Source organism: Dendrobates tinctorius, unplaced genomic scaffold, assembly GCF_039654945.1.
Source record: "Dendrobates tinctorius isolate UK_male_01 unplaced genomic scaffold, ASM3965494v1 ptg000065l, whole genome shotgun sequence".
Classification (NCBI taxonomy): Eukaryota; Metazoa; Chordata; class Amphibia; order Anura; family Dendrobatidae; genus Dendrobates; species Dendrobates tinctorius.
The window spans coordinates 679,935-703,754 of record NW_027361733.1 but is presented as its reverse complement, the minus strand read 5'-3'; the positions used below and the strand labels follow the sequence as shown (position 1 = coordinate 703,754).

Sequence of the window (23,820 nt, the reverse complement as noted above, 5' to 3'; positions counted from 1 at the left end):
CTGGGGCAGCTCGCATTATCACCTGGGTCCAAAACTGAGGTTTATTCTCCGCCAAAGGAGTGGCATCAATACCCCTCAAAGGAATAGGTGTCTGCAGAGGCATCATGGAAAAACCACAACGTTTAGCAAAGTTCAAATCCATCAGATTCAGAGCTGCTCCTGAATCCACAAAAGCCTAAGTGTGGAAAATGTGGACAAGGAGCAGATCAGAGTAATTGCCAAAAGGAACTTAGGTTGTGTACTGCCCACAGCAAATGTGTGTGCAAAACGTTTCTCTCGTTTAGGGCAGACAGAAATAGTATGAGAGGCGCCTCCACAGAAAAAACACAGCTTATTACGCCTTCTAAACTCCCGATGTTGCGCCCTAGACAAAACCCCATCACATTGCATAGGTTCAGACATTTGTTCAAAAGGTGGCAGCGCCTCCCGTGTATATTTACGTTTACGTAAACGCCAATAAATTTGAATGGCTAATGCCATAGAGCCATCCAGACCAGAGGGAACAGGAAATCCCACCATAACATCTTTTACGGTCTCTGATAAACCTTTCCGAAAGAGGGCTGCCAATGCACTATCATTCCATGTAGCAAGGACCGCCCACTTTCGGAATTTTTGACAATATATCTCTGCAGGATCCTGACCCTGGTTTAATGCCAACAGGGTTCTCTCAGCTTGATCAACGGAATTAGGTTCATCATACAACAACCCCAAGGCCTGAAAAAATGCATCCACATTAGTCAAAATAGGATTTTCAGGTGTCAGAGAAAACGCCCAATCCTGGGGATGGCCGTGCAGCAAGGAGATGACAATTTTAGCCTGCTGCGAAGAGCTCTCCGATGAGTTAGGCTTCATTAAGAAAAAAAAAATCCTCCTACGGCCCCAGAGAAAGAGGAAAAAATGCATACAAAAAAAAATTCTGACACTTTTTTTCTTTTTTTCCTGCTTTTGAGTACCCTAAAATCTGCAGTGTGGCTGGTGATTCTGTTATGAACAGGTAGCTGAGGAGGAAATAAAAAACAAACAAGCTAAGTCTCAGAAAACCAAAGAGGTTGGTAACTATGCAGACTGCAGATCCCTGATTCTAACCTCACAACTAGTAGCAGTCGTGGAGCGTTCCTACGTTGGTCCTAGACGCCTCGTCACAACCGGAGAGCTACATTAGCCTAAAGCAGGAAAAGAGGAAAACTAACTGCCCCAGAGCAGACCCCAAAGGAAAGACAGCCCCCCACATGTATTCACGGTTAAACCAGATGAAAACGCAAAGGCAGGAAAATAGGCTGAGCAAACGATGGGGCCAAACTAACTAGAAAGGACAGGAAAGGAAAGAAACTGTCTGCAATCTGCCAAAAAACCCTACAAAAATGTCCAACACAACTGATAGCAAAATTAACCCTGAAGTCACTAGTCTACTCCCACTATATCAGCACTCTGAAATATTCTGAGACAGAGCAAAAAGAGATCAAACTAATAAGGGACTAAAAAAAGACAATGTGGCAAATAAGTGTGGAAATTCAGCACAGCCCACCCGGGCTGGCTGACCACATAAAAAACTGAAATGACCAACAAGAGCAAGTGTGAACATTAGCAAAAGACAAACTTGTCTTCAGATGACTGGAACAGAGCTGAGTCCTAGACCTGAGAAGCAGACTGAATCATCAGCACTAGGATAGGGCGTCGGCTGTCTTATATGCATTCTGATCCTCCAGAGATCCAATCGTTATCTTCCTCACCAGGTGGCAGATCACTACCACTTAAACCAACCTCTCTACCTCCTGTCACCACCAGAGGGAGAATGGAAGGGGAACTCTCAACTGGTGGAGCAGAAAATGAGCTCATAACAGAAGACATTTTTGAGGCCTTGCATGCTGTGCTATTTTGACAGTCTGGCCACTCTTTTGGTTTTTGTAACCCGTTTTTGGACTGCTCCGGGCCTGCCAGATAACAGCTATTGCGATGTTGATGCCCGCTGCGGATGCTCCTCCTCCTCTTTTGAGCTATTGGCAGCGGCACCTCTACCCTCAATGGATACCAATCTGGGTCAACAACTGTCATCCATCACCTCCTCTTCAATGTCATGTGCACCTTCCTCTGTGTCACCATGTATGGTGGTATAGTATGCGGGAAGGGGCACCTGAGTTTCATCTGGGTCAGATTCTGGCTCAGTACACTACGAGGACAATGTAGTGCTCTGAGTGAATGTACCAGCAGAATCATCTATCAGTAGCTGTGCATCAGTGCACTCCATGTCAGATTCATCTTTGCCTGGGTAATTCATGATTCGACTTGATAACCCAGGCATGGTATGTGAAAACAGCTCCATGGAGTAATCTGTAGTGTGGCCTGCCGCATCCTTCAATTTTGGTTGGGGTGAAGGACACAAGGAAAGTTGTGGTTCATGACCATGAGCCTCCAATGATGACTCAGTGCTTTTATTTTTTAAAACTTAAGAAGAGGAGGCGATAGAGCTGGAGGCTGAGTCAGCAATGTAAGCCAAAACTTGTTCTTGAAGCTCCGGCTTTAAAAGCGATTTACTTCAAGAAAAGGGAGCCTTTGATGCCTTGTGTAGCCAGACGATGACGCAGGCTCAACATCTCCTGCATTAGGTGCTATTTTGCTTTTGCCACTACCAGCAGATCCAACACCCCCGCCCACTTCCACGGACTCTTCCACCACACTTCCTCATTTTTGGGGAAAATGTACCCCAAAAACCACCAACTATATGGTACTGTAAAACAAGGTACAATGTGTATATAGTAGTGGGGAGAATTTGAATCTCTTTAGACTTCAGGACACAGTTGTATTGTCAGGCCCTGTTTATTTTACACCGCAATGTGACAGGCAGATTCTGGATGGTGTAATAAAGGTGGATATAGGACTGTGGAGAATTGGAATCTCTCAAGACTTCATGACACAGTTGGATTCTGTCAGGCCCTGTTTATTTTACACAGCAATGTGACAGGCAGATTCTGGATGGTGTAAGAAATGTGGATAGAGGACTGTGGAGAATTGGAATCTCTCTACACTTCAGGACACAGTTGGATTCTGTCAGGCCCTGTGTCTATAACACCGCAGTGTGACCGGCAGAAATTGCCTAGTGTTTGACAAACTACAAGGTGTGTATAGAATTGGGCAGAATTGGAATCTCCATAGAGTGTAGGTCTGTAAGAATGGACAAACTACTCGACTTTTCCTTACAGAGTCACACATGTAGATAGCTTCAATTTCGCCATGATAACAGCCGTTACACTGTACTGAGAGAGGAGCATGCACGTACACCGCTATACGGTGTATGTAAAATTGTCAAGCTCCGTGTTTTTGTATACGGACTGACACGCTGTCTCTATAGTTTTGATTGTAATCAAACAGCAAATATACTGGACAAAACTATAAGGTGTAGGTGAGTAAGAACGGACTAACTCCTCGACTTTTCCTTACAGAGTCACACACGTAGATAGCTTCAATTTGGCCGTGATAACAGCCGTTACACGGTACTGTGTGAGGAGCGTACACCGCTGTTCGGTCTGTGAAGAAATGAATGCTCACTATCTCACCAGGACAAAACAATACAATTTGGATTGCTTTTAAAAAAGCAGTTAGAACACCAGTGTGCACACAGCAATGCAACTAGCCTTAAAAGGCAGGCTAATCACCACCAGCGCTGCTGCACTAAAGCAAAAATCTTCACCTTTCACTGCACAGTAACTACAGTGAAAAGCGCTAGCAGCAGAAACAGTTTTTTTTTTTCTTTTTGCCTTCCTAACGCTCTCCCTACAGAATCAGCAGCTGCAGCAGCTCTCCCTATTCTGAGATAAGCATGAGTAACATGGCGGTCGGCGTCCCCGCCCTTTTAATACCCACTGTGACGCCACACAAAGCAAGCCAATCACTTGCATGCCCTTCTCCAAGATGGTGGTGACCGCTGCCTATGTTATCACGTTGCCCACAGTGTCCGTTCTTCCTGATTGGCTGAAAAAGGGCGCTAAAGCATCTTTTGAAACACGACTTTGGTGCGTAAGTCGCCGACCTCGTGGCCGACCTCACGCTAAGGTCGGGTTTCGTTTCATGAAACCCGACTTTGGCGAAAGTCGGCAACTTTTGAATTTTTTCGACCCGTTTCGCTCAACTCTATCCACCACCTGCTTCACCTCTTCCTCCGTAACATCCATTTCCAAAACCCCAACCTCCTCCTTAGGAATATTTTTTAAAGCATTCACATACTCTTTAATTTCCTTATCCGTCGCTGCTCTATCTGTCCCAAACAAATCCCCATAAAACCTACTAATTTCACTAACCATCTCCTCCCCAACTTTCTCTCCATCAGAGGCCAAGACTGAAGTAAAAACCCCTTTCGCATTAAAATTTTTCTTTAAAAAAATACTTTGAGCATTGTTCTCAAAATGCAGCACTTTAGACTGATACAAAATCCTTTTCCCACATTCCTCCAGTCCCTTCTTAATTTCCATCTTCACTTTACTGAAATCCTCCTCTACATCTACTCCCACACTTCAGAATTTATTTAAAGTTTCCAATCCAATAATGCATCTCTTTCCCTTTTTTGCACAGCCCTCTGACACCCCACCCTCCTAAAAAACCATGCCACTATTTCTTTAACCCAATCCCACCATATCACTACATTGCTAAAGTCTTCCTGCCTGTTCACACAGGAACTAAATAAGCTTTAAAATCTCGTAGCACAGATTCTTCTTGCAGCAAATTAGTATTCAATTTCCACATTCCCCTGCCAAAGGCAATAGACTCTGAGACACATACTTCAGCGCACACCAATCTATGGTCAGAAAATACATTTGTCAAATGGCAGCATCTGTTAAACTTAACCCCTTCAGATACTAAAAATCAATCCTGGACTTACAAAGACCACTCTCGGCCACATATGTAAATTTGTTCTTAGCATCCACCAACAGCCCCGCATCCTGGTAATGCACATCTTGTATAATATTATTTAAAACCTTAGATGTGACATCCAGTTTAACCTCCCCCCCACTTTCACGATCCACAATATTGCGTATACAATTAAGATCACCTGCTACTATAGTAAAAATGCGTCCTGGCATATATAACTAAGGTTTCCATAAAACTTACACGGGCTTGTTTCTCTGCTGGAGCATACACATTAAAAATCCGACTCCTCTTCCCTAAAAAAATCGATCTCTAAAATAATAAACCACCCAGGAACAATAGCCTGAAAATCATTCACACTAATACTGCTATTTTTTAGTAAAAAGCCCACTCCTTCATTTTTATTGCTACAAGCAGGAGACCAAAAACACTTACCATGACTCCATTCATTCTCATCAGGTGTGCTCCTCAAAGCACACTCCTGAAGGCAAAAAATATCACCATGGATTTCTTGCAAATAATTAAAAACCACCATTCTTCTACTTGCCGAACCTATACTTCTAACATTAAGAGATGCAACAGTTAAACTCATGATAGAAAGGAAAAGGATAAATACAAATCTCCAATCCATCATAGCCATTATGAAGACCATTACTTGTAACAACTAACTTTCATAAAACTGTCCACCTGATCGCTCTCCAAATATTCTAATGCAGGCGAGCCCTGGGACCCATCATCACTAGCACTCCCTGAAAGCTCCTGCTCACTATCACCAGACAGTACACTGAACCGGTTCCCAGTCTCCAAACATAAGCGCTTAGAGTCTGAGCCCCCTGGTGCAGCCTCCATATATGAGCTTGTCACCTGCCTCTGAGCTGGTGTTAAGTCATCATCTGAACACCCACTTATAGGGCTCACCACCTCAGAATCCAACTCACCAGCCACATTCTCTATTTCACTTATATCGTCTAGAGCGCTAACATGCTCAGAAAAAACAGCTCCAGCCTCCTCCATCCCACCCGATGGCTCCTGTAGGGGGCCCTGCACCTGCTCCATTGCTGGAGCAGTATCCATATTGTCTTCCTCCCCCCAGTCAGTGACCCGCTGGAGGACTCCCGCCTTTCCAACATCAGCCAGTGATTCCCCAGCAGGTACAATACTTCCAGTCACCACCTTCTTCCTCTCTTCGCCCGCTTTCACCACTTGTGAAAAAAATCTGACGTCCATCTTTGATGCGGCAGTTTCTCGCCATATGTCCAGCAAAACCACATAAGTCACATACCCTGTTGACAGTGCATTTAGTATCAGGGTGTTCAGGCCTGCCACAGATTCTCCAGACCTTACCCTTACCACATTCTTCCTTCACATGTCCGTATTGCCAGCAATTGAGGCAATACTGCAGCTGTCGTTCAAAATAGCAAAACCCTCTCTCCCCACCAATTGAAAAGGTGGCTGCGGAGCACTTGAAACCATGCAAACTTCCCTCTTCTTGTTTAAAGACGACAAAATATCTCCGTTTACCATTCCTCATCCCCCAAGAATTCTTAAGATTTTCACCACCATGAATCTGCTCACAAAAACGATTCAAGTACGTTGTTATGACTTCATCTTTAACCCTTGGATTGTACATATGAACCACCAGCATCCTTCTTACATCCTTAAACAAAGCCGACACTCTAATCTTCTCCAGGAAAGGGTTAGTACTCCTTATCCACCGATCCACTGCATTCATACATGCATTATAGCCATAAAGGGTTAAGTCATAAGTACCTTGGTTTGGAAAGTCCTGAAGTACATCCACATCTTCCACGGTGAGTTCCACCACCTTAAAAAGAATATCCTCCATGAAAACTTTCAATGACACTTCCTTCAGAAAAGCCAGCTTCACTTGGAACTGTATAGTATCTTTCTTGCCTCGCCATTATAGCACAGGTCCGCTGCACTCCGAACAGTCACCAACTGTTTTACTCAGGGTCCCCACAAAGGAGGACCCCAGAGACACCCCTCAGCAAAGAACTAGCCAAGTTCCCCCAACCAGATATTAGCCAAAAGGCCGAGAAGCAATAACCAGAAATGGTTTGCCACTTGCAATGCCACATGGCCTAAGTAAGACATCAGTTGTGGAGAGAACGAGCCATAGCCTACTCTCCAGAATACATGTGAACCAAGTCTGGGTGCATGACAAAAGCACAGTTCAGCTGCTTTTTTCTTTTCCCTGGACTACACGCAATTTTAATTTGCATAGGCCAACCATTTGAAGCCACGCCCCCCTCTCATTCAAACCCGCTTCAATACTAGGGAAGAGGCCAGAGGAACACTGCTCTTACACCCCTCTACCCTCCCTAAAAGAAATGTCTTACTTCAACTCTCCTGGTGCTGGATATTGTAACCAACGAGCGAGCAGCATACCTCCCACCTGTCTGCTGAGGCTCCCTCAGCAGACTGAAGCTGACTACCACCGCACAGCTGGTTTAGACTCTGGACTGCACATTGTGACACATGGTCCCATAGTTCCTGTGATCCATTGTGACTTGTCAAAGTGTTCCAGGAATAGAACACATCCTATCATAGTGTTCTATGAATGGAACACATCCTATCATAGTGTTCCATGGATGGAACACATCCTATTTACTGCAGGCAAGCAGCACACCTAGCTGCTACAAGCCACTAGAATACCATCTGTCAGACAAGTGGATGTAGGCCAAACATTCAAAATAACATGCCAGATAAATTGTTACTTTTCCATTAAATTCATATATGAATTAATTCAAAATGTAACCGTTAATTTCAAAATTGAAAAGTTGGCAGGCCCAAGAGGGGGACAATGTTTCAAAAATGACATATCATTGCATGAGGGATGTGGTAGGAATTGAATAACTTAACTACACATGTGATACTTGAATTTTTTCTGGAAGTACTGAGGGCAAGGGCTGCAGGCCTTGTAGCAGGTGGGTGTGCAGAAATGTAGCTATCCAAAGCCAAACACATTACTGCAGCTTATCACACCTGTAACAACCATGCAGCAAAGGCCAAGATAGATCGTTATTTAAATGATAGATTGAATACAGTGCAATGCCTTCCATATAGAGGTGAATAACACTTGCTGTAGCAGAGTTGGTCAAGTTAAATCAAGGCAAAGGAATTGGAAATGTGCAACTTGGACCAAGAAAAACAAATTGCAGAGCAACTACATTTGATAAGAGCATTCAAATAGTGCTTTGAAATCACTACTTGAGAGCATTTCAATTCAATCTCTTTGGAATCCGCTTAAGAGAGTGAGTGCACCATTCCCAGAGGTACTGCAAATAATGGGATGATACAGGAGGGGATTGAGCAAGCTCTTTTTCCATCTCCCTGTTCTAAAAATCCATTTAATATATGGTCCTCAGATAGGGGACGTATCAGATATTAAACTGATAAGAACAGATTTTTTTTTAATTTGGCTATCCCCAGCATAGGGATAAAACCGTTTATTAAAATTTTAACAGATTACAAAAATTAAAACAAATATAATTCAGATAAACCAATGAAACTCAAACAATTCAAAAAAGAGATTACATCAAGTTACTAGGTTCCATTGGTCGACAAGCCATTTTTTGGATATATGTACATTTTGCTTTTTATCAATTAAATAGTAAGTGTTCATTTCACATAGGCAGAGTTCTAATACATTGTCCTCTGATAAAACGTCTTGATTAAAAACAGCAATTTTTCGTGCTTTCCAGAGAGCTGACTTGGCGCAGTTGACTGTCTTCCAAGCCATTGTTTGTTGGTTCATAGTGGGGCATTCCATAAGTCCATATAGCACCATTTTATAGTTAAAGTCCTTGAGGTCTGCCACCCTTTCCAGCAGGGGGAGCAGTCTTCACCAGAGATCTTTTGCAAATTTACATGTCCATAATAGATGTTCCACAGTTTCCTCGTACTGGCATCCGGCTCTTGGGCAGATGGCAGACCTCACAAATCCTCTCCTGTGTTGGAATGCCCGGCAAGGAAGACAGCGGTGCACGCAGCTCCAAGCCAGATCTCTCTGTGTATTAAAAAGATTAAAACCATTAATCATTTTCCAGATAGACGTACATTCTTCATCATCATACATTTCAATATTGCATATTTCCTCACTTTTTCGTATCTCTTTAATTAGTTTTTTACTCTTTCTTAATTCTTCTATTTTCTTATTCCCTAAATTAAAATCACACTATTTTCCTTAAAATCATATAATGCGCTGGCAAGTTAAAAGCATGGGGAGCAGATAAATTAATTTTATACCATCCAAACTTTCTCATAAAAAATCCAGTATTAAAAGGCATAGAAAAGGACCAATAGTGGGTCTTAAAAAGGGCATTAAAACAGTAAACGAAAAAATGGATTAGAAGAAACCTATTAAAATCTGGGAAATCTTTACCACCTTTCGATTTTGATTTCATCACGATATCTCTTTTCAGCTTTTCCATTTTTGAGTTCCAAAAGAAGGTAAAAGAAGTTTCTTTTTCAAAACATTAACCGGTGGGGGGAAAACCATACTCAGATACAATAAGAGGTAAAATCACCATTTTTAAAATCAATACTTTTCCCTCCATTGTAAGTTTTCTCATGTTCCACATACATATTTTCGTATTTACTTTCTGTGTAATTGCTTCCCAACTATTATAGCCATCATTGTTTTCCGTGAACAATGCACCTAAAATGGTAATAGATTCGGTTATATCAATGGGTACATCGTGTAAAACCATCCCCCCAACACTTAAAATATTACATTTGTTAAAATTAATTTTAAAACCAGAGGCTAAACAGAAAGATTGCACTTGATGAAGGGCTTTCGTCATGGATGGTGCATCGCGACATAAAACTGCTGCGTCATCCATGTAACCTGCGACCTTGGCCTCCAAACCACCGCTTCCAGGCAGAGGTATACCACATATCTGGTTATTTCGGCATAATGCACATAACATCGGTTCCAGCGCACAAATAAAAAGGGGGGACAGGGGACATCCCTGTTTTACCCCAGACTTTAAAGGTATATCTTGTGTCTTAAAACCATTCACTAAAATCTTACTTGTACAATCTTAGCAAAATGCTTAGAGAAAATAAAAAACCTTCCGGTATGCCCATTTTTTCTAAAACTTTAAAAAGATAAAAATGTGAGACACGATCAAATGCTTTTTCAAAGTCGATAGATAAAATCGCCATTTTCCCCTTTCAATCTTTCACATCCTCAATACAGTCTTTAACTAAATTCAGATTATCCCATATACTGCGCCCCGGCACCCCACACACTTGATTAGAATGAATAATATTGCTAATGACTCCTTTTAGATGATTTGCACAGATTTTAGCCATTATTTTATAATCACAATTTAGGAGTGTTATCGGTCTACAGTTTTCTAGTTTTGATTTATCGCCTTTTTTATACAAGAGGGAGACTTAACCTTTCTTCCAGGAATTTAATAAAACCGTATTAGTAATAACCTCAGTAATCAAATAAAACAAATCATCATTTAAAATATCATAAAAACACAATTCTATTGGGTTGCCATCAGAACCGGGGACTTTGCCATTTTTAAAACTTTTTATGGTTTTTAAAATCTCTTGTTCTGTTAATGGGTGTGATAAAAACTCTTGTGATGCGGGATCTAAAACAGCTGTTATTTCCTGCAGAGAGTCTTCCATTAGTTTTTCATCTATAATTTTTCCATTAAAAAGAGTAATAAAAAAATCCTCAACTTTTCCCAGCATCTGTTTTATATTACCCTCTCCATCTATATGGTCAATTATTAATTTTTCATTTTTATTTTTCCTTAAAAAAAATCTGGAACATTTTTCATTTTCTTCTATGTGCTGCATTCTAAAACGAAAAATTATCTCTTTCCCTTTTTGTTCTAGCCATTTTGAAATCTCTTCTTTTAGGGTTGAAATATCATGTTGTACGTCTATCCCATTATCTCTAAGTTTAATTAACATTTGTAGGCGGGTATTTAAAATTCTATATTCTTCATATTTTTCTTTGGCTTTAAAAAGACCCTTTTTAATAAAAAAAATTTCCTTATTTTTACTTTCATTCTGTCCCACCACACACTAATAGAAATATTTGGATTTCTTTCATTTTTACATTTCCTATAAAACTCGATAAAATCTGCGTGTAAGTTAAAAGGGACACTTTCATTTTCGAGCTTTTCTTACCACATTTTTTGTTTTCATTTACTTTTACGCTAAAAGATAAAAGTTTATGGTCTGAAAATAAATTACTTAAAACGTCACATTTTGCAGGTATTGTTTTATCTGAACCAAAAATAAAATCCTAGAGCTGCAATTAGAATTGCTCCAGGTGAAGCCGGCTTCCTCCGGGCTGCCTCTATATATATATATATATATATATATAAAATCGATTAGTTTAGCATCTTTCACTCTACCATGCAGCATACCTGAGGTTTTATCGTAGTTCCTGCTGACAGAGCTGGAACGCCGGTTTTCACCTTTAAGAATACAATTAAAATCGCCTGCTAAGATAAAAGGTTCAGTGTTATTAATAAATAATGGTAAAAGATCAAGCATTTCGGCTCCTTCATTTTTTCCTGGAGACCCATAAACATTTAAAAACTGCCATTTAATACCATTAATAAAAGCTTTAACTAATAATACGACCTGGTAAAATTTCTTGTATAAAATCTATTAAAACGTTCCCTTTAAAAAGTATGGCGACCCCTGCTGATCCCGTTGCATTAGATCCCGACCACACAGATGGCCCACACATCCACTCATCCTTATATTTTTTTGTATGAGATTTCATGTGGGATATTACATTCCTGCAGAAATAAAACAGCTGCAGTAAAACACGTAAGAAAGTTAAAAAGAGCAATTCTCCTTGTTTTAGATTTTATGCCTCTCACATTGAAGGAAATGCCTTTGAGTTCAGCTATCATTAGAAATGTTGGAAGTTTATTTAATTTTCTAGAGCAACCTGTCCGACAAACCTGATTAGACCACTGGGCTTTCGCCTCCCTCTTCATCCGATGATACCGTCAGCAGCGTATCCGAGGAGGAGGAAAGATGACCACTTTTAGAAAGACCCAACGCTAGAGTCACATATCTTGGGGGGTACTGGCAGAACCTGCTGGGTCTCCATTGGCTGGCCATGTAAATCCTCATCAGGTGTGTCTCTGAGGGGCTCCGCCGCCCCTGTTTGACCTTTGGAAGGTCGTCTTGTAGGGGTGGTTGCGCACAAGGCAGAGCCTCTGAGTCTTCAGAGGCAGCAAGATCCCGGCCCCCAACTGCCATTACAGCAGATAACGAGACCTCTGGGGGCCCAGTGTCCACATCCCCTTCCGGAGATGTGTCCATCTGGTCCCCTCCTGCCACCTCCTCAGACTCACCCTTTTTTTTCTTTTTCTGAGAAACCACCAATGGCCACTCCACGCCCTCGGCCTTAGGAGACCTAGACTGGGTTTGTGCCTCGGTGTTGACCTTTGGCCTGTCCCTTTTGATCTTAGCAACCATACCCCTCTGTTCCTTCTCAGCCATCCTCTTGGACTGCCACTGCTCCTGCAGCCAAGATTTGGAAACTGGTGGGTCACCTGTCAGAGACTCTGGAGAGTTGTCACTTTTTGTTGCGCCCTTAGTCTCTGCAGAGGCTCCAGATTGTTGTTCCTCCTCCTGAGGGGTGGTCTGATCTGTAGGTTTATGCTTGGATGTCTTGGACTTCTCCTTCTGCTCATCTTCCTGAAACCTGTGGGGGCAAGAAAAATAAAAATGACCTGGAGTCTGGCAAAACTACATTTCTTTTCCTTTGGGCATTCCTTCGTCTCATGGTTCTCACTAGCACAGTTCCTACAGGAGACAAGACAATTTTCTTTTGAATGGCCGTAGCGTCCACAGTTTCTGCAATATACAGGCATCCCAGAAAAGAAAAAATCCCCATTTGTTTGTCCAATTTTAAAATGGGCTGGGGGGAGCCGCACACAACCTGGAATATTTGGATCTCTGATACATGTTACAAGAAATTTCCACTTCGATGTCCATATATTAAATTCATTAAGTATTTTGCCAATACATTTTACGCTCTTAAAATACACTGCTAAAAATGATATAATTTCTGGAGCAGATAGAAATGGGGAAAATACTTTACAATTACTAGTTTTACCTCTACAATTTGTATTCCTTTCAGAACAGGACTATCCTCCACCTGTCTAACTCTTGCTAACACATCTCTAAAAATACCTTCTCCTGTCAACGTTATATCATAATCCCCTCATCGGGGATAATCCTGTATGGATAGAATCTCTTTCCTCTAGACGTGGAGGAGGGTTCCGAGCATGTCCTTGACTACATACCCCAAATTCCTGGTATCTGTGCCACCTGCAGTAAAGTGGACCCTAATAGTATTTTTTATCCTCGCATAAGGAGGCACGAGGTTGGGGTCAACCTCCATGGTACGCAACAAAGTTGCAAATTGCAAACGCTTGCAATCTGCGCTCCCAGTGTTCTGTACACAAAAAACAACTGGGAGCTGGGGGATCGCAGCTTGTTACCCTGAGATTAAGCCCTCTCCCCAATAGCAACAGGCGGGTGAAGCCCACCGAAGTGGACAATCCCGCCAGGCCAAGGAGAGGGGTACCCGAGTGCCCTTTGACCAAGATCTCCTGCTATTAAGCACTTGATCTTAGCCAAAAGGCCAAGAAGCGATAACCAGAAATGGTTTGCCGCTTGCAAGGCCACAGGGCTTAAGACAGGCACCCCTTGTGGAGAATGACAGTCACTACCCTGAGGAACACATTCAAACCAAGTCTGGGCGCAGGCGGCTGATTTTTTTTTGTTTTCCCAGGATTCCACTCCACGCGCTTTTAATTTGCATAGGCCAATCCCTTTTTTTAGGCCACCCTCCCCTCGCTGTCAAACGCGCTTCAGTACTAGGAAAGAGGCCAGAGGAGCACTGCTCCTACACAGCCCCTCTACCCTCCCTAAAAGAAAGGTCTTGCTTCGACTCTCCTGGTGCCGGATATTGTAACCAGCGAGCGAACATCCCCCCCCCTGTCTGCTGAGGCTCCCTCAGCAGACTGAAGCTGACTACTACTGCGCAGCTGCTACAGACTCTGGGCTGCCCATTGTGACACGTGGTCCCATTGTGACATATGGTCCCATTGTTCCAGTAATCCAAAGTGTTCCAGGAATAGAACACATCCTAGCATTGTGTTCTATGAATGGAATGCATCCTATCATAGTGTTCCATGGATGGAACACATCCTATTTACTGCAGGCAAGCAGCGCACCTAGCTGCTGCTACAAGCCCCACTAGAATACCGTCTGTCAGACAAGTGGACGTAGGCCGGACATTCAAATTACTCGCCAGATAAATTGTTGCTTTTCCATTTAATTCATTTATGAATTAATTCAAAATTGAACAGTAAATTTCAAAGATGAAACGCAACAAGAGGGGGACAATGTTTCAAAAATGAAATGACATATCATTGCATGAGGGATGTGGTAGGAATTGAATGCTTGAATTAAGGCTGGGGAAGTACTGAGGGGAAGGGGCTGAAGGCCTTGTAGCAGGTGGGTGTGCAGAAATGTAGCTATCCGAAGCTAAACACATAACTGCAGCCTATCACACCTGTACCTACCAAGCAGCAAAGGCCAAGATAGATCGTTATTTAAATGACAGATCGAATGCAGTGCAATGCCTTCCATATAGAGGCGAATAACACTTGCTGTAGCAGAGTTGGTCAAGTTAAATCAAGGTAAAGGAATTGGAAATGTACAACTTGGACCAAGAAAAACTAATTGCAGAGCAACTACAGTGGAAGAAAGCATTCAAATAATGCTTTGAAAACACTACTTGTGTATCCCGATTTCAATTCAATCTGTCTTTGGAAACCGCTTAAAAGAGAGAGTGCACCATTCCCAGAGAAGCTGTCATACTGGGCTGATACGTGGAGTGAAGTGAGCAAGCTCTTTTTCCATCTCCCTGTTCTGAAAATCCATTTAATATATGGCCCCAGATAGGGGACATATCGGATGTTAAACTGATAAGAAAAGATTTTTTTTTTTTTACCATGTCAGATCGGTTGTAATTTCCACCATCAAGTTAGATACTGAAAGCTCTTTCTGATGTATAACCTCTCATCATTTCATGGCATTTTTATATAAAAAGTTTTTTAATTTTAACCTCAGGTTAAAAAATTGAAGTGAAACCAAACAAGTTAGAAAAAAATTTAACAATTTAACATATTAGACTATAAATTTATCTGTACCTTACCAAGAAAACTCTATTTGTCTATACTTTACCAGGAATCTCCTTTTCTTAAACTTCCATACCCCTTCCGCATCGATGGCACCACGTTTCTTGTCCCATAGATAGATGACATACATACGAAACAAAATCAATTTTAAAACTGAATTAACTGTCATCTTTTTCCTTTTAAAAACTAACAAATTTCTTGCGTCCCATAAACTTTCCATTACACATAGTCAATAACCATAACACTCAATCCTTCAAGCTATTACTTGCTCCCATTCCAAACATTGCAACCTTCCAATTGACAAAAGTCACACCTGCTAATCCATTACACAACGATCCCATTCCTCTCCACACATCATAAGCAAATTCACAATCCCATAGCATATGTCTGACAATCTCTCTTGAACCACATCCATCTCTTGGACACACATCAGTCTTAATCAGATCTCTCCTCTTCTGCACGTCCCTTACAGGCAAAATGTCATGCAGAACATCCATGCAATATCTTTCTGGCTATTAGACAAACCTTGCGTTCCAAACTTTTTCCACATATTCGGCACTTCATCCCCTCTCAAACCATCAATATTGCACACAATCTCTCTATCCCTCACCATTTTAATTATCTTTTTCTTTTTTTACAAAGTCAATCATATCAAATCCATCAGATCATACTTCCTAATGACTTTCTCAACTCTTTCATACCACACCGGACATCTGAAAGCAACTGGCACTGTAGCATCTCTTTTAATCCAATTCAACTTGTAAAACATCCAACCAGCGGAGTATCTTACCATACAAGCACATTTGTTCCCCTTACCCATACAAACCACCAACATTTTGATATAACTTACCCCTAGAAAAAAATCAATATTTGGAAAATCTAAACCACCATTCACACACATCTTATACACATGCTCTCTTTTTAACTTCTCCATTCGACTCCCCCAGAGGAAAGTAAAAATAATTTTTTCAGTTTTTCTAATTTTCCTAGATGTCGAGGGGTATACATTTGCAACAAAAAGTAAAATTGGAAGCACCACTGCGTTGATAACCAAAATTTTCCCTGTCAATGTCAGTTCTCTCAATTTCCAGAAATTTAATTTTTGTGCTATTTTCTTTCCGCAATCATCCCAACTTTCGTTCCCCTTTAAGTTGTCAATGAATTTAATTCCCAGTACCTTGATTGCTCCAACTTCACATTTTACCTCATCCAATTTAATGCTGTTATCACCAAAGAATTTAAAAAAGCATTTAGCCCAATTTATTTTAAAGGCTGAGGCCCTGGAAAACATATTCAATAAGAACTTTGCCCTATTCATTGCAGCTATATTTTCACTCACAATGACCACATCATCCATATATCCCAATATCCTCAGATCTTTCCCACCACTTCCAGGAATCAAAACCCCTTTCATAAACTAGTCACTTCTTAACATGCACAAAAGCACCTCAATCACACTTATAAATAAAATGGGTGACATAGGACACCTTTGTCTCACACCAGACATTACCCTAACCTTATTACTCAAAAATCCATTCACCAGAATTTCACTTGACACATTCCAATACAGGCTTCTCACACAACTCACAAAATTCCTAGAAAAACCCATTTTCCCCAAGACATTAAACATAAAAACATGTGACACCCTATCAAAGGCTTTTTCAAAGTCCACAGAAAAAAACATACATTTCAGCTTGCGGTCCAAACAATCGCCAATCACATCTCTTAACAACACCAAATTTTCATTCATTGTTCTTCCAGGTATTGCACACACCTGATCCTCACCAATCACTTTACCAATCATATCTCTCATCCTGTTAGCTAGCAATTTACTGAAAACCTTATAATCAGCATTCAGAAGGGTGATCGGCCTCCAATTTCCCAAGTCCTTCCGGTCTCCATTCTTGTGAATCAATACAATCACACCTTCTCTCATTGATTCACTCAGTACATTGTTTTCAAACATATACTTAAATACTTCCAACAAATCATTTCCCATAGTATCCCACTCTTTCACATACAGCTCTATAGGCAGCTCGTCTTTCCCAGGCATTTTATTCTTACATGCAGACATTACAACCTTCTTCACTTCTTCCAACACAATTTCGTCATCCATCAAATCGCTCTCATCCTCAGTTAGCCGTCCTTCCAATTTACCCAACATTTCAGTCATCAAACCTTCATCCATCCATTTGGCCCCATACAACTCCTTATAAAACAATTCAACCTCATTCATCACATCCTCACCATACACACACACACCATTCCCATTCATCACCTCATCCATATCAACTTTCTTACCAAAAGTTTTTTTGAAGAAAAACCTAGTACACTTGTCATTCTTTTCCAAATGCTCAATCTTAGACCTATATATCATCTCCTTACCTTTCTCATTCATAAACTTCGTAATCTCATTCTTCACCTGACACATCAAATCATCCACCTCAACTCCAATCATACTCAGTTATCTCAGCCACTCTAATCTCATACCCAATTCATTAAATTTTTCTCTGTTATACGCACCTTTCTTTCTTAACCACTTCTTAAAGAAAAAACCTATTTCCTTCTTCATCCAGTCCCACCATTCCAACACATTCACAAAATCTCTCTTCCTAGCTTTCCACTTCGCATACATCCGTCTAAAGGCAATCATGATCCGTTCATCATCTAACAGACGTACATTTAACTTCCATACACCACGACCATGCGCAAAAGACACCTTACCTTCCAAACATGCACGCAAAATAACATGGTCAGAAAAAGGAACATCTTCCTTTTGAAAATTCTTAAAGACAATATTAGTTGAGAACAAGACACGGTCAATTCTCGATTCAATACCCCCTCTATCTGCTTTATAAGTGACGGGAGGAGGTTTTCCCAAGAAAAACTCTGCAGCATCAACAAAAGAAAAATCCTCAATCAGACACCTCAACTTTTTCCCTTTGACATCCACATGCACACCTTCAGTGACACAATTAAAATCCCCAACAAAGATAACAGGTATTCTCCCATGCAGATAAAAAGACAATTTCTCCAAAAGTTCCAAACGCTCTTCTTTATCAACCGGAGCATACACATTCACAATTTTAACCCTCCACTCTCTACAAGTAATTTCACACATGACACACCTTCCTGGCTCCACAACAGTATAACATTCAATTTTAATATTTTTATTAGCAATTAATATTCCAACACCACTATTTTTATTTATAATTGAACCAGACCAAATACATTGGCCATGTGGCCACACAGTCATCCAGAGAGTCAGAAATTCCACATTCCTGAATGCAGTAAACATCGTCCTTAAAGTTTTTCAAGTAGTCCAAAATAAAGGTCCTTCTTGGTGCCGACTTTATTTGTCGCACGTTCAGTGACGAGATTGCCAGCTGAGCAGGTTGGGAACCCATCTCTCCAGGTTTTTGGGAAGATCACGACCACAGCCCCATCTGGTCTTCAGCCTTTCCCGTCTTGAGGGGTAACACCAGATGTGCAGATGGTGTACCCCAAGTCTTACCCTAAAAAACGGACACCTTGGGGTTCTGACACCGTCAGGTAGCTTCTTGTAGGGCTATGGCTACCAGCATTGGTACAGGATGATGAGGGGCTCAGTCTAACAAATTTGACAATAGTGTCGTCTTCAGAATCTTCCTCACTCTGGTCAAAGTCACCCTGCCCACCTTCATCTTCAGACTCCAGAGAATCTTCACTCCATGCCATCTTTGGTGTTTTTGACAGACTGGCTGACTCCCCTTCTTCACCTTGCAATGTGACTGTCATGTCAGGGATATCTTCTGTCACCTCTTCCTGATTGGCATCCACACACTCCTGGTCTTCAGACAGCTCCTGCAGCGCTTCAAACTTGGGTTTATTTCTTGCACAAGATCTTGTCCTTCTGCTCATCCCAGAAACCTTCACTTCCTGCTTTGCATGCTCCCTCCTCTTGTCCTTTCCTTGCACTTTCTTCACAGAGCTCAGTCTGCTCTTCCTGGTATTTCTCTGCACTGTAGTCCAGCTGGAATCCTTAGTGTCTGTGAAATTCTCCTGACCTCTCCTCTCAGAGCTTGCATCTGCAGCTGATCCCTCCTTATATGGTCCTGTCAGCTCCTCACTCTTCTGTGAAACACTGCTCCTGCTAGCAGCCCCCACCTTTTCTTCACCAGCCCGCTGTGAAATCTCTCTTGTGTGTGCTCACAGGCAGTGACTCAGCACTTTACACAGGCAGTGACTCAGCACTTTTCTCCTCAGCCAAAATCTTCTCCACTATCCTCTCTCCTTCCCTATGGAAAGTTACAGGGGGAGAATGAATTCCTCCTGGCTCATCCATGCTTTCAGAAAACTTCACCATGAATCTGTACTTTCCTGTCCATAGCCCAACCTCATTCATCACCTTGGTAGGAGATCTACATACCTTGCAATGCTTATTCAGAAATATGCAAATCAGCTCCAAAGGCACATGGGGGTTGTACATCATCAGGGTCAGTGGCAGCTCCTCATCTGAGTACAGAATGGTGAAAGTCAGTCCATCCAGCGCAGTGTTCTCCATGTTCTGCTTCAGGGTCCCATAGAGGTTGTTGCAAGCTGCAATGGAAGAGAGAACAAGAGTAAAATTTAGATCTGAACTGCTGCAGACACAAAATCTCCTCTCTTCTCAACTTTAAAACTCCAAAAAGCACATTGTTGACAAAAAATCCAAGAAGAATATCATCTTCACTTCCGGCAACAACATCGATCCGGATACCATGCTTCACCCGGGTTTCCCCAGGCTCAGCAAAGCGAATTTTTACCATCGCTGCTCGTGTCTGTAAGTCCCCTCTCAAAAGCAAAAGCAACAAAAGCTGCAGTGCTGAGAACAAAACGCACAGACTCTCCCAGCCAAGATCTACACTTGATCTTAGCCAAAAGACCGAGAAGCGATAACCAGAAATGGTTTGCCGCTTGCAAGGCCACAGTGCTTAAGACAGGCACCCATTGTGGAGAATGGCACACACTACCCTGAGGAAGACATTCAAACCAAGTCTGGGCGCATAACAAAAGCGAAGGCAACTGATTTTTTTGTTTGCCCAGGATTCCACTCCACGCGCTTTTAATTTGCATAGGCCAACCCTTTTTTTTAGGCCACCCTCCCCTCACGGTCAAACACGCTTCAGTACTAGAAAAGAGGCCAGAGGAGCACTGCTCCTACACCGCCCCTCTACCCTCCCTAAAAGAAAGGTCTTGCTTTAACTCTCCTGGTGCCAGATATAGTAACCAGTGAGCGAGCGAGCATCCCCCCACCTGTCTGCTGAGGCTCCCTCAGCAGACTGAAGCTGACTACTACTGCGCAGCTGCTACAGACTCTGGGCTGCCCATTGTGACACGTGGTCCCATTGTTCCAGTGATCCAAAGTGTTCCAGGAATAGAACACATCCAAGCATTGTGTTCTATGAATGGAATGAATCCTATCATAGTGTTCCATGGATGGAACACATCCTATTTACTGCAGGCAAGCAGCGCACCTAGCTGCTGCTGCTGCTACAAGCCACTAGAATACCGTCTGTCAGACAGGTGGACGTAGGCCGAACATTCAAATAACTCGCCAGATAAATTGTTGCTTTTCCATTTAATTCATATATGAATTCATTCAAGATTGAACAGTAAATTTCAAAGTTGGAAGGCCACAAGAGGGGGACAATGTTTCAAAAATGAAATGACATATCATTGCATGAGGGATGTGGTAGGAATTGAATGCTTGAATTAAGGCTGGGGAAGTACTAAGGGGAAGGGGCTGCAGGCCTTGTAGCAGGTGGGTGTGCAGAAATGTAGCTATCCAAAGCCAAGCACATTACTGCAGCTTATCACACCTGTACCTACCAAGCAGCAAAGGCCAAGATAGATCGTTATTTAAATGACAGATTGAATACAGTGCAATGCCTTCCATATACACTGTGTTCCAAATTATTATGCAAATTGGATTTAAGTGTCCTAAAGATGTAATTTTTTGTTTTTCAAATAAAGACATACATGAAGACTAATTTTCAAACAGTCTTGTTTACTGATGAGTGTCGAGCAACCCTGGATGGTCCAGATGGATGGAGTAGTGGATGGTTGGTGGATGGCCACTATGTCCCAACAAGGCTGCGACGTCAGCAAGGAGGTGGAGAAGTCATGTTTTGGGCCAGAATCATGGGGAAACAGCTGGTAGGGCTCTTTAAGGTTCCTGAAGGTGTGAAAATGACCTCTGCAAAGTATATAGAGTTTCTGACTGACAGCTGTCTTCCATGGTATAAAAAGCAGAAACGTGCCTTCAGGAACAAAATCATCTTCATGCATGACAATGCACCATCTCATGCTGCAAAGAATACCTCTGAGTCATTGACTGCTATGGGCATAAAAGGAGATAAACTCATGGTGTGGCCACCATCTTCCCCTGACCTCAACCCTATGGAGAACCTTTGGAGTATCATCAAGCAAAAGATCTGTGAGGGTGGGAGGCCGTTCACATCAAAACAGCAGCTCTGGGGGGGCTATTCTGACTTCAAGCAAAGAAATACAAGCAGAAACTCTCCAAAAACTCACAATTTCAATGGATGCAAGAATTATGAAGGTGATATAAAAGAAGGGTTCCTATGTTAACATGTAACTTGGCCTGTTATGAATGATTTGAAGTTAAATAGCTTTTTTGTTCAGTGAATGTGACCTCCTAATGCTGCAAATTCCACAAATGAGCATTTTCAGTTCTTTAAAACATATCAAATGTTTAGAAATTCTAATGTGCCTAATAATTTGGAACAGTGCAATCTGAGTTATTATTCATTTTGGAGAATATACTGTTATTATTGGGAGTTTTCTTCAATAAAATTTGATGTATTCTCTAACCGGTGATGACCTTTATTAGACTGACTGTCATTTGTACCGACTATTTAGGAAAATCAGAGAAAAATATAATTTGCTTAATAATTTGCAACACAGTGTAGAGGTGAATAACACTTGCTGTAGTAGAAGAGTGGGTCAAGTTAAATCAAGGCTAAGGAATTGGAAATGTGCAACTTGGACCAAGAAAAACTAATTGCAGAACAACTACATTTGAAAAAAGCATTCAAATCATGCTTTGAAAACACGACTTGTGTATCCCGATTTCAATTCAATCTGTCTTTGGAAACCGCTTAAGAGAGTGGGTGCACCATTCTCAGAGATACTGCCATACTGAGAAGATACAGGAAGGGATTGAGCAAGCTCTTTTTCCATCTCCCTGTTCTAAAAATCCATTTAATATATGGTCCCCAGATAGGGGACGTATCAGATATTAAACTGATAAGAACAGATTTTTTTTTTTTTCCCTCAGATGGGAAGTTCTTAAACACATACACATTCTGCACATCCCACAACACCTCTTTTATACATGCAAGCATCAACCACAACACACTCCTTTTCCCCACACAAACCCATCCCAAACATAAATAGCTCAAAACTCAAAAAAAAACTCACATCACACAACTCTTTACACAAATGGGCCAATACCTGCAATCACATTTCTAGCATACGGACAATTCCAAAATAAATGCACCACACTCTCTCTCCCACCACATCCGCTCCTTGGACACACCTCACTTCTCACCAAACCCCTATTTCTCTGGAACTCTCTCACCGGTAACACCCCATGCAATGACTGCCACACAATCTCACTCTATTTGTCATTCCATTTGTACGTACCTTCTTCCATACTTTATGCACATCACGTCCTCTCACCATATTGATACCACATTCCACCTCTCTACACTCAATCATCCTATATACAGCTTTCTTTTTCTCTAGCAACCTCACATCCACATCACACAGCTCATATGTCACCAAAAATTTGTAAACCCACACATACCACACAGGCACCTCAAAAGCCACTGGGCACCTTAAATCCCTTTCCCGCCACTTCAAACGGAACAAAAAACTTCCAAACAAATACCTGCACATACATGCATACTTTCCATCCATCCTAATCGCACCCAATACAAACACCATAATATTCACACCAAAAAAGACATTCAAATTGGGGAAACCCAGCCCCCCCTTATCCATTCTCTTCATCACAACCTCTCTCCTTGCACGCTCCATACTTGACCCCCAAAAAACACAAACAAAACCCTATTTAATCTTCTAACACACATGTACCCTGGTGGAAAAACAACCACAACATACAAAAAAATTGGTAACACAACACTCTTAATAACTAAAAGTTTACCAAAAAATGTAAGATCTCTTTCTCCAAAAATTTAACTTGCGCTCCACTCTTTCTCTCACATCCACCCAGCTTTTCTCTCCATCCAACTTCTCAGAGAATTTCACACCAAGCACTTTTATTGGTCCTCTCACCACATTCACCCCAACATCATTGCTCAAAATCCTCCCCCCAAAATTCTTACACTCACTCTTCTCCCAATTCACTTTAAATGCAGATGCTCCACAAAAAAAGGATACCAACAACTTCACACGCTGCACGGAACACTCTGAATCACACAATACACACACATCGTCCATGTAGCCACTCACCTTCCATTCTCTCCCCCCACCCCTCAGTACTTGCACCCCCCTAATCACCTTATCTTTCCTCAACATGCACAACAGCGGTTCAATCGCGCAAATGAACATGACATGTGACAATGGACACCCCTGCCGTACACCAGAAAACACATTCACTCTCCTCCCCACATTCCCATTCAGCAAAACACAACTATAAATATTTTTATACAAACTTCTCACT

The 23,820-nt window shown here is 41.7% G+C and overlaps 1 protein-coding gene, 2 non-coding genes and 1 pseudogene across 3 annotated transcripts in view; all 4 read right to left on the bottom strand.

The window, feature by feature from the left end:
* The window catches only part of LOC141094652 (uncharacterized), an 803,576-nt gene that overhangs the window by 548,298 nt on the left and 231,458 nt on the right, over positions 1-23,820 (bottom strand). The window lies entirely within an intron of this gene.
* On the bottom strand, positions 8,132-8,319 carry LOC141095012 (U2 spliceosomal RNA). Its single transcript, XR_012233252.1, has one exon. It is a non-coding gene; the product is annotated as a U2 spliceosomal RNA (small nuclear RNA).
* LOC141095023 (U2 spliceosomal RNA) lies at positions 14,736-14,939 on the bottom strand (annotated as a pseudogene).
* LOC141094979 (U2 spliceosomal RNA) lies at positions 22,239-22,422 on the bottom strand. The gene has a single exon (XR_012233236.1). It is a non-coding gene; the product is annotated as a U2 spliceosomal RNA (small nuclear RNA).